Genomic DNA, 12,032 nt, shown 5'->3' with positions numbered 1-12,032 from the left:
TTTAAACCAGTTGCTTCATCAGATGAGAGTTCTGATAGGGAGTAGAAATTTTCGGGAAGCTCCTGATTATGCTGCTGCACAATAGTTTTTTTTCCGCTCTGTAGATCAATTGTTGATGGTAATGATAGTGAGGGAAGAGAACATGCTCGATTAATTATAGTCCCGGCTGAAACTACATCTCCCATAATTCCCTTCCTCAAAGGATCAGTCGACATAAGAGTTATAGGATTATTCTGACTATCAACCCTTATGGACGGTTGATTAAGCGGTTGATTAGTAATAAAATTGGTGTTTTGATTGTTACTATCAATTAATTTCTTCTTAGCAGCTTGTTTGACAAACAGATCAGGCAATGTTTGTAGAGCTGTGCTCTTCATACTCGAGGCTTCATTAGGTTTCGGAGCAGCCCCCTTATTAGAGTTCTTACCCGATTTGGTGACCGTTTTACCAGGAGTCAGCGGAGCTGCCTCTGCCATCTCGATCTCCTCGTTATCCGGCTCCACTCCTTTCAAATCACTTCCAGCACCGTCTCTCTTATTGCTGCGTGTGCTAATGGAGGGTGGTAACGGCGTCCTCTTTTTCTTCCGAGAGCCGCCTCTGCCAGGGAAAACGCTACTCTGTGACCAGAACAAGCAGAGTGTAGCGCGCCACAGCGGGGCCCGCCGATTAAACTCAAAAAGATTCAGCAACATTCGTGAATTCCGTCCGTCACGGAGATAGTTAGTATCCGATTGTTACCACAGTATGATACTGTAGCGTAGTCCGCTCCGCTCCGCTAGTGCTGGCCTCAGAACGCTCTCCTCGGCACCCGACCGGAAATGGTCGACGCCTCCGTGTAGCTCCGTTTTTCGCACTCCCAGTGGTCTAACACAGAGCAGAAACAAGCGTGGACCAGCAACTTCCACAGGCAGCCACGGGCAGCTTCGGGCAGCCGACAGGTATCAGCCAACGCGGTCAGGTTATATAAAATCGTCCATTGTATGCGAGCATGTAATCGCAATAAATGCAGCGGGAATGATAAATGATCGCACGACCAGCTCTCGCATGAATTATCGTGGCAAAAAAGCTGGGTTTTCTTTCTCCTTCACTCCCGGACGCCAGGAACCAGGGAGCTGGCTGCTTACACAGCCTCCCTCACGGCAGCCATCTTGCCTCTGGTACATCAATTTCAATGTATTTTTCTTCATTGCAAGTGGTCACACCTATGTAGTCAGTGTGGAAGAACAGTTGTTTACATAACTGATCAGACAGCCAGCACACGTCATGTCCTGTCAGACTTTATCAAGCCTGGGAACAAACTGCCAACTGAAAACCAAGTAAAGTTAAAACCAAAATGTTATTTGTTCATATAGTACCCTTTTCTAGTAATCATTTATATATTGTCTATTTATTGAATGTCACAACATTAAATATTTAGTCTGCCAAGTGGAATGGTATGTTCGAGTAGTAGAAGTCTGAAGGTGCATGAGTGAAAGCGATCCAGTTCAAAGGATGTATGTTACTTAAATGGCTGATGTTCAGTATTGTGTCAGACCATGATAAAGCCATCCGTATATATGAGGGCCATCGGAATAATATGATTCTGCGCCGTAGTGATCTTCGCATATTATAGATTTGCCACATTTGCCACTTAATTCATCATCTCCTGCATAATCTTCAGATTTTGAAAAAAAAACATTTCTAGCTCAAACGGATCAAAAGTTTAAACAAGCATTAGAAATGCAATAGGTCTCGCAGCATTAGAGTTAGTGCTTTTAGAATTGTTTATGGGTTTTTTTGTAAATCTTTAGCATTTTTGTTTCCTGTAGCCAATGCTAAAGAATTAAAAAAAAAAAAGCCATAAACATTTCTAAAAGCTCTAACTCAAATGCTCCGAGACCTATTGCATTGGAAATGCAATAGGTCTCGCAGTAGGAAAGTTTGAGCTATAGGTGTTATTTATTTTTTTGTTTTTTATTTATGTGTTTTTTCTAAATAGCTAAATTAATAGCTTTCTTCTTTACAAAGCCAATAGTTATAATTTTTGTAAATGTGACACCTCTAGCATTTGTAAAGCAACATGTTTTGTATTAACGGGACTTATATGTGACTTATATGTATTGATATTAAAAAAAATCAATGGCTTTAAAAAACAATCAATAATTAATAAGTAAATAAAATGGATTTTATTTTATATTGCCAATAGCTTAAAGTTTATTACATATATTTAGTGAAGATGCTGTGGTTGCGCTGAGTGAGGGTGAGTGAGGGTGAGGGTGAGTGAGGGTGAGTGAGGGTGATCGCTCTGTGTGGTGTAACCGCTCTGTGTGAAGGAAGCTTGCTCCGCTGCTGTCTGTGCTGTAACCGCTCTGTGTGAAGGAAGCTTGCTCCGCTGCTGTCTGTGCTGTAACAGCTCTCAGTGTGAAGGAAGCTTGCACCGCTGCTGTCTGTGCTGTATCCGCTCTCTGTGTGAAGGAAGCTTGCTCCGCTGCTGTCTGTGCTGTAACAGCTCTCAGTGTGAAAGAAGCTTGCTCCGCTGCTGTCTGTGCTGTAACAGCTCTCAGTGTGAAGGAAGCTTGCACTGCTGCTGTCTGTGCTGTAACAGCTCTCAGTGTGAAGGAAGCTTGCTCCGCTGCTGTCTGTGCTGTAACACCTCTCAGTGTGAAGGAAGCTTGCGCTGCTGCTGTCTGTGCTGTAACACCTCTGTGTGAAGGAAGCTTGCACTGCTGCTGCCTGTGCTGTAACCGCTCTGTGTGAAGGAAGCTTGCTCCGCTGCTGTCTGTGGTGTAACACCTCTCTGTGTGAAGGAAGCCTGCACCGCTGCTGCCTGTGCTGTAACCGCTCTGTGTGAAGGAAGCTTGCTCCGCTGCTGTATGTGGTGTAACACCTCTCAGTGTGAAGGAAGCTTGCACCGCTGCTGTCTGTGGTGTAACAGCTCTGTGTGAAGGAAGCTTGCATTGCTGTAATGGCTCTCTGTCTGGGGAATCTTTGCACCTCTGCTGGCTGTGCTGTTACAGTCGTAAGTATGTTATTACAGTGTGCTATTACAGTCGTAAGTGTAATTGGAAAGCTCTCCTTGTAAGAGTAATACACCGCCCGCAATAGTCTGTTCATGATCGGTCTGGCGAGTTGTTGATTAAAAACCTTCTCACGGTTAAAGCCCGCTGCTGGTGTCTGCATGTAACTGCAGCCGTGCAGAGGGCGGGGGCACAGTCACTCCCCTTTCCGCTCGGGTTAAAAGTCCTGCTCCTGTGGAACCTGCAGGTTAAGAAACCTCTCTGGTCCCTACGGCGGTGGGTGTGAGACGCACGTGGTCGGTCTCGGGATCGTACAGTCTCTTGAGGGGTGGGTGTGAGCCTGAGGAGCACATGGCCGGTCTCTGGGCCGGGCTGTTTCTTGTGGGTGTGAGACACACGGCCGCTCTCGGGGTCGGACAGTCTCTTGAGGGGTGGGTGTGAGACACACGGCCGCTCTCGGGGTCGGACAGTCTCTTGAGGGGTGGGTATGAGGCGCACGTGGCCAGTCTCAGACTTTATCTTCGGGGAGGGTGTGAGGCGCCCGTGGCCGGTCTCAGGGGTCGGGCTGTCTCTTCGGGGGAGGGTGTGAGGCGCACGTGGCCGGTCTCAGGAGTCGGGCTGTCTCTTTGGGGAAGGGTGTGAGGCGCACGTGGCCGGTCTCAGGGTCCGGCTGTCCCTTCCGGTGAAGCAGGCGCACGTGGCTGGTCTCAAGATCGGGCTGTGTCTCCGCGGTGGGTGTTAGGCGCAAGTAGCCGGTCTCAGGATTGGGCTGTCTCTTGGGGTGATGTGTAAGGCGCACATAATGGGTCTCAGGTTCGGGCTGTCTCTTTGAGGGAGGGTGTGCAGCGCATGTAAGCGGCCTCAAGGTCGAACTGTCTCTTCGGGGGTGGGTGAGAGGCGCAAGTGGGTAGGGTCAGAATCGTGCAGTCTCTTCGCGGGGGGATGGGGGGGGGGGGGTTGGGCTGAAGGGTGTGAGGTGCACAGGGCGGTCCGAGGGTCGGGCTGCTTCCTAGGCGGCGGGTTTGGGGAATGTGAAATTTGGGGATTGTGGGGCTGTCTTCTCGTTCGGCAGCTGTGAGGCGCGCGTGGCATGTCTCAGGGGGTGGGCTGTCCCAGAGGTGAGTGTGAGAAGCAAATAGCCTGTCTCGGGGACGGACTGTCTCTTTGTGAGTGAGGAGCCCATGGCCGGCCTCAGGGCGGGATGCTGGGTTCAGGGAAAGCTTGTCTCTTCGGATGCGAGTGTGAGGAGCAGGGACGGACTGTCTCTTGAAAGGTGACTGTGCAGAGCACATGGCCGGCCTCAGTTGCGGGCGTCTCTTTGGAGGTGAGTGTGAAGCGCAGGGACGGACTGTCTCTTGAAAGGTGATTGTGCAGAGCACATGGCTGATCTCGGAATCGCGCACTCTCTTCAGGAGTGGACGTGAGGCACATGAAACCGGCCTCAGAGGCAGTCCGTCTCTTCAGCTGAGGGTGTGAGAAACACATGACCCGGGGGTGACAAGCCTGGCTTGTCGGAGGTGGGGGTGAGGCACAGACCAGTCTGTCTCTTTGGAGGTGCTATGAGGTGGGTGTGAGACGCACATGGCTTGTCTCATGGACGGCTCTGCTCAGCGGTGGGAGTGAGACGCCCCCTGCAGATCTCAGAGACCTCTTTGGAGGCGCCACGAGGCAGGCGCGAGACGCACATTGACAGTCTCGGCTCGGAGAGGAGAAATGCGACACGGAGGGAAGGGGAGGGGGCGGAGCGGGGAGGGGGCGGAGAGGGGAGAGGTGCGACACGGGGTTAGATGGAAGGAAGAGAGGGGAGGGGGAGGAGAAAGAGAAATGCGACACGGCGGGAGGGGGCGGAGCGGGGGAGAGGGTGTGTGTGTGTTGTTAGGAGACGGACGTGCACGCGCACGCGCTTTTAAGGTCAATGCGCATGCGCATAAGCTCAATGCGCATGCGCATTGACCTTAAAAGTCACGGGCACTGCAAGGAATCGCCACGATTCCTTGCAGTGTGGATAAAGAGTGGATAACTCGCAATAGTCTCGCTTGCTCGATGCGCATGCGCATCGACAGGCGAGACCTAAAAACGATGGTGACTCTGTTACTGTGCGCCGGAATGCTTTTTGCAAAGTTTGAATGGTCATCTTTTAAGTTCAAAGCAAAAGTTTATTCATATAAAAATATGATATAGTCATGAAAGTATTCATAAATACATCAAAAGAAGAGAAAGGGAACAATAAATGAGGGAGTAGGAAAGGAAATAGAGGGGTTACACAACTGAATAAAAACTGCATGAAGGTCTGATTATAAAAATCCATAATCAATAAGATATACTTTTGTAATAATATACAATAAAGAAGAAAGATATTACTATCCGAATTAGAATTCAGGGAGGCTTAAATACATCTTGAGCAAAAGGTAGGGGTGCGAATTATCTTTTGGCAGAGTTATCAACAAATTGTGTATTCGGTGTCCAAATTCCCATCTTAAAAGAAGAGATACAGGTTGCATGTATGCAGTATCTTATCTATGACTGTAAAATACTGCATACCACCATGCTTCAAACGACAGTTGCTTAGAGTCTTTGCAATGCTTATTAATTTGCTGAAACGCAATTGCTAATAAGAGATCTACTATTTGAACATTAAATGAAACGTTAGCCCAAACATTAGAAACACTTCCTAAGAAAACATTAGCTATAGAATAAGGAATATTTGAATGGAATATAAATCTAATTTGGGTTTACACTTGGAGCCAAAAATTGGAAACATAGGGACAAGTAAAAATCAAATGTTTCAAGTCAGATTGCCATGCAACAGGAATTATGAGGCATGGCAGTATTTAACAGGTAGGCAGCCTGTGGAGAGAGTGGGAAACGAGGAATGGAGCTGAGTTTCTATTACAGAACTTATAGCAATTTTGTATGTACATTTTTTTGCATCTACAATGTTTGTATCATTCTTCATCATGTAGCTATACTACAGAATATCTGTTTGAGTACATTTCCTGCTTATTGAATTTAACTCCTTAAGTGCGGCCATTGGCTAATGGTCGACAGCCTCACTCCCTCCCCAGTGCATCTGTCGGCCACTGGCCAACACGGAGAGGATTAGAAAGCCCCCTGGGGTTCCTTATTTTTCTGCAGCTCGGGCTGCTTGGGAAGAGCTTCTTGAGCAGCCTGAGCGTTTTGTTTATTTTGTATTTGTAATGACGATCAGTGTCATTACTTTAATTGAATCAGTGTCTAGAGCATATCTCATCCCCCGAGCACTGATTCTATCAGGAGATGTATTGTTGGAAAGAGGACAATCTCCCCTTTTCAATGGTACCTATGCCTAGTGGATCCCTGCTAGTGGATTACCACAGGCCAGCAATTCCCAAGCAGGGATCCACCACTAGCCACCAGGGATAGGAGGTGGGGAAAGGGCTTGTGCTACCCCAAGCCCCCCTCAAAAATTGTCAGTCTTATTCCTATAAAACATACATTTTCCTCACATTTCTGTGAAGGAAAGTTCTAAAATCTGTGGGGAGCCACAAATCCCTACCACACAGCATTTCCCAAAGTCTCCCGATAAAAACGGTACCTCAATCTGTAAGATTCGGTATTTACTGATTCGATAAATACCGAATCGGTATTGCCCATTGATTCCTATGGGCCTTGAAGCCCATAGGAATCAATGGGAAATACCGATTCGGTAAATACCGAATCCTGCAAGGGTGCAGGGGGTGTCACTTTGACACCCTCTAGCACCCCAAGTACAGGCTTGTGTGACATGTGGCACACATACATGCCCTAAGGGCATGTCTGTGTGTCACATGGCACAGGTGTGCATGCACAGATGTGCATGCACACCTGAATTCGGTATTTTACCACCCAATAGGATTGGGTGGTAAATACCGACTCCTAAAGGGCCTGTGGCACTCTGTGAAGTGCCACCTACATATTGATTTACAGAATCGATAAATTTACCGATTCGGTATTTTACTGATTCTGTATATTTACCGAATCAGTAAATTTACTGATTCTGTAAATCAAATGCCCCCTACATCTCATAGGACAAATACTGGTCGGAAACGGCCGAAATCGGCCGTTTCCGACCTGTATTAACCCCTTGGGTGCTGCGCATGTTCACCGGCCGACGGCACCAATACCTCCGTAGTGCTGCCGTCGGCCGTTGAACGTTCGAACTGCACCTGCGCAATGGAACGTCCAGCACTGGAGCTGGACGTTCCATAACAGCTATGAGGTTAAGGCTCCTACATCTGGCCCACATAAAACATTTGTCATTTACAATACCAATAGCTCAAACTTTCCTAATGCGAGACCTATCGCATTGCAAATGCTTGTTTATGGGAGCTGGCATCATCATCAGCATAGTATGTGTCATTAGAAGGAGAACGCCTTCTGCATTGATTTTGACACAGGAGTATCCTGAAAATCACCGAAATTCTTTTTAAACACTTCATCATGTTCACATTCTCTATTGATATTATCATTGTTACTCTCAGTCATTGTGAGAACATACTTGCCACTCAGGAAACTGAACCCTTACAATATAGAAATATTCACATTTCTTACTCAGCTATCACAATTGTTAAATGTTTCTTTGAAATAAACACAACACCATTTCTCTTTTTAACATTCACATATAACAGAGGACTTCATACTGTTGTGCTGTGAGCCAAGCAAAATGTTTTGAAGTTGGGCCCCTTCCAAAACTTTAGGGCAAGGATTGGGGAAGCAGGAGATACAAGGCTGAACGGAAGTGGGGGAGTTTATAAAATTATTTTGAGGGTACTTTTTCTGTAGCTTATAATCCACACTAAGTGTGGGACTTGTAAAACAGAAAATGCATCAGACAACACCAGTAATTGTCCCACAAATACTGCTCCCCATATTTAGGGTGTTGTAAGCCCCTCCAAGCTGTGCACCTGCACAGGGCCACCAAACCCCAGGGGCTACCAAGCAATATATATCCTTAATATAATAATCCTCTGAGGATGGATACATATTTGCGTGGCGGTCCCTGGCAGGGATTTGGCGGCCTCCGGCTCTGTTCCACTTCCAAACACCCTGAAACCCCCTCTTCACTGGTCTCCCTGCTCCGCCCTGCCTGGACCCCTCTTCTGGGGCCCCCTACCTATGCTCCCTTCCCAGGGCTGCCATGAGCCTAGAGCCGCCCCTGGCGCCACTGAACCCCTCTCACTCCTGGGCCCCAATGCAACTGCATCTGCGAGACTATAACTTGAGCCCTGAGTAGCAGGCTATCACCTCTGCCTCTTTCACCCCTTCCACACCTGCCTGGCCATCATTTCAATGTTGAAACAGGCTCTCGTTCCCTTTCATGACAAACAAATTGGCTCCCACATGCAGCCCCTCCTTTTTTATGCAAGGATGCCCTCAACCCTAATGCTAGAAAGGAAAATACACCCCATGAACTTTTTAAAAGTGAGCCCGTCATAATTGTGATCCAGCGGAAGGCCGGGGATCTATACTTCATAGTCAACAAGAAATTCAAATGGGGCCATATACACATTCAAGTTTACTGGCTGTTCCGCTGGGGGTGAAGTTATATATTCACTTTGATCTCGATTAGTCAATATCTAACTAATCTTCACAGATCAACACTCTTCTATTAGTCAATGGACCATTAGTTGAGTAGTTGATGGTGATATTAACAATTAACTAACTAATTCAAAGACCTTCATGAAATAACCACAGACTCTGGGTAAGATTAAAAGAATTGTATCTAAATATTAGTCATGAATGAACGCTCATTAATACAAATTCATAGTGCAAACTCCGTCAACTTTCATGGGAGAGAAAAATTCATTTAACCAGCTAATTCAATTCACAGACTCATTCAACAATTCAGTGCATTAGGAGTGGATAGATGAAGAGACAAAAGGCATAATAAATCATACCTTTGTAAAAGAGTTGCAAATTATAAGACCGAATAATAATTACCCAATGGTAAAAACGGGAAACCCAATCCTCTGGCCAAAAGACTGGTGGTGGTCTCACGATTAAGAATCAGGAGACAAAGACTATAGGACAGGATCAGGACAGGAAAATACTCACTAAGCTTCTCTATAGACCTGACGCACCAGGACGCATCCCTCTTTTCCACTCTCTCCCTCCTCGCTATTCTTCCGGAATCTTCAATCCAATCAGGTTTGTCAGTCAAATATTTTCTTTCAAAGAAAGGGTTTTTAACATACAGAGTGTATTGGGCGCTCTGCCTAAAGTGTACGCAATGCTTGAAGAAGCTGTAGGGATGGCTGTGGTGCAACTGGCGAGCGGAAAAGGCCCTATAACCGCTCCAATAGTATGTCAGAATTACCAAACATACATAAGTACAAATATACAGAAATGCCTATGCACACACACTAAATGTCATTTACAGTCGTGTGACAGTGTAGACACACAATCAATTATAGCCAAGGACAACACAGCATAATAATCGAATTTCCTGGCACTTGTTGCTGTGGTTTCAGATTTTATTGGTTCCACAACCAGCCGACACGTGTTTCGTCGCGTTAGGAACAGTGTGTTCGCGACTCCTCAGGACTGCGGCACAAAAACCGAAATATGAAAGGTCGCTCCACCGGTGATAATTCCGCCCCAGCGGGACTCGTGACTATATGCGAAGAATGTCTTTGTAGAAATGCCAAATGCGACCGTGGGTCCAGTGGATATGGTTCACAAGGGAGTGTTTCCTCGTTGTTCAGCGGAGTTTGAGCGCTACTCTCAATGGACATCGCACTTAAAATGTGTAGTTCAGTGCGGTGTGCCCGGGATGTGTAGACAATAGTGACCTGGAGCGGATAACTCCCAAAAATATGCGTTATTTGAGCAAAAGTGTAGCGTTGCTGATCTGTCTTCTCCCGGGTCGCCGTGTTCCGAATCTGGACAATATTTTTATATTCTTAAGACAAGACAAAAAATGATAAAAACCCACAATACAGTACTTAGAAATCTTCAGTTATCAAAACAACCTTCAAATACAGTTCCTTGAAGTCGATAGCTCCGTCCGGGGCTATCACGGCGTCGCGGGCCAGCTCCGGTGTCGGGAAATCCTGCAAAACAGTACCTTTAGAAATGCAGAGCATCGGCGACCTCTCGTTGAGCTTCCAAAAGCACGGCGTCTGCAGGGGTCGGTTCCAGAGGTCGGTGCAGAAATCGTTGGGCCCTTGAAGTCACACGCATCGCAGATTGAACTCCTCGTGGTTGAAGTCAGGAGTGCTGGCGTCAGCAGGCGTCAGATGCTGTGATGTGAAGTGCAGCAGTGCGGCGTGTAATTCCCTCAGGTCGCACTGTGAGCAGTGGCTCGGTGGCGGTGTCAGATGGCAGAGTCGGTGAGACCAGGGTCGTGGTGCAAAGTGATGCGGTGCGAAGTGATATGGTGCTCGTTGCGGAGCTGGCAGGTCCTGGTGAAGGCAGCGTCGTCGTCGTTGCTGAAATGCTGTTGTCACTGATGAACTGGAGTCGATGGTACTGGAGTCGGTAAGCCAAGGCTGCGGTGTGGGATGAGGGCAGTGCGTTGTGTAACTTTACGAGCAGTGCCCTCAAACCAAAATGTAAGCAGCAGCGATGATTTCTGCATAGAGCGGCATCATCGGGGATACCAAGGCGGCGGCGTGAGCGAGGCGATGCCGAGTGCGGTCCCCAAAGGTCACGGTGCGAGCAGTGGCTCAGTGGCGACATCAACAGGCGTCATCGGTGAGATCAGCATCGCAATGTGGCGGTGCCCTCTGCGGTGCCTTCAGGACACGGAGTCGGCAGCAGCATCGTAGATGGCGTTGGGTTGCTTTTTCTTCTGTTGCAGCACAAAACACACAGTCCCCAGTGCTGAGGGCAAAAGAACTTGAGGACTTTATTGTTCTTGAGACTTCATGAACAGGGGGCAAGCTCTACCTCAAGCCTTGGAGAAACTCACAAAAGTAGATTGCAGAAAGGTCAGCCCAGTCCTTTCAATGCCCAAGACAGAAGCAGTTACTGCAGGCCAACCCAGCAAAGCACTCACTCCAGCTCTTCTTCTTGGCAGTCTTCTTGGTCCCAAAAGAGTTCTAAAGTTCCGCGGTTTGGGCCCCACTTTTTACAGACTAAAATCCTTTGTCCTCTCAGGCAGAGAGGGTCTGTGCCGAGCCAGAACCAGTTCTGCCCTCTCTGGTGTGGCTGCCTGGTAGGAGGTGGAAACGGCAATGTCAGAGGCAGACCAGGCCCATTCAGGTGAAAGGAAATCTCCTCCCCCTGCTCTAAATGCAGCTCAGGTCTATTCAGCCCTTTCCTGACCCACCTAGACTTTCTGGAACCATGGCTCTTCCCCAGCCCCTGTCATCCAAAACCCAGACAGTCAATCCACAAACCTAGCAGAGGCCTACTGGATGGCTGAGCAAGAAAATACCTAGGGCCATATGTATCATCATCACCATTTGTGATTTCTAATTTTTTTAGCGATTTCCAATTATTCCTTATTTGCGAATTCGCAAATAAGGAATAATTTCCCACTCATTTCTATGGGCCAGGAGGCCCATAGAAATGACTGTGAAATAATTAGCAATTTGCGAATTCGCAATTTGCTATTCGCAATTTGAGAATTATTTCAAGGGTGCAGGGGTGTCTCTAGGACACCCTGCTGCACCCCTGTAAATTACATGTGTGTGCATATGGCGCACATACATGCCCAATTGGAATGTATGTGCGTCATATGCCACCCTCACAAATGCACAATTGTGCATATTTACAAGAAATCGCAAATTACCACCAACTACAAGTTGGTGGTAATTTGCGATTTCTAAACCTGAAATCGCAATTTTAAAAAGCTTCATACATAGCATTTAAGGAATCGCAAAATTGCGATTCCTCAAATGCTTAAGCAAAATAAGGAATCGCAATTTTTTGCAATTCCTTATTTTGCTAATTTTTCATACATTCCACAATCGGTAAAAAGGCCGTTTGCGATTCACTAAGGCCGAAATTCTGCGAATTTCGGCCTTAACGAATCGCAAAAGGCTTGATACATATGGCCCCTAATTTCTAAAA

This window comes from Lissotriton vulgaris, unplaced genomic scaffold (genome assembly GCF_964263255.1).
Source record: "Lissotriton vulgaris unplaced genomic scaffold, aLisVul1.2 SCAFFOLD_533, whole genome shotgun sequence".
Taxonomy (NCBI): Eukaryota; Metazoa; Chordata; class Amphibia; order Caudata; family Salamandridae; genus Lissotriton; species Lissotriton vulgaris.
This window is presented reverse-complemented; position numbering follows the sequence as displayed.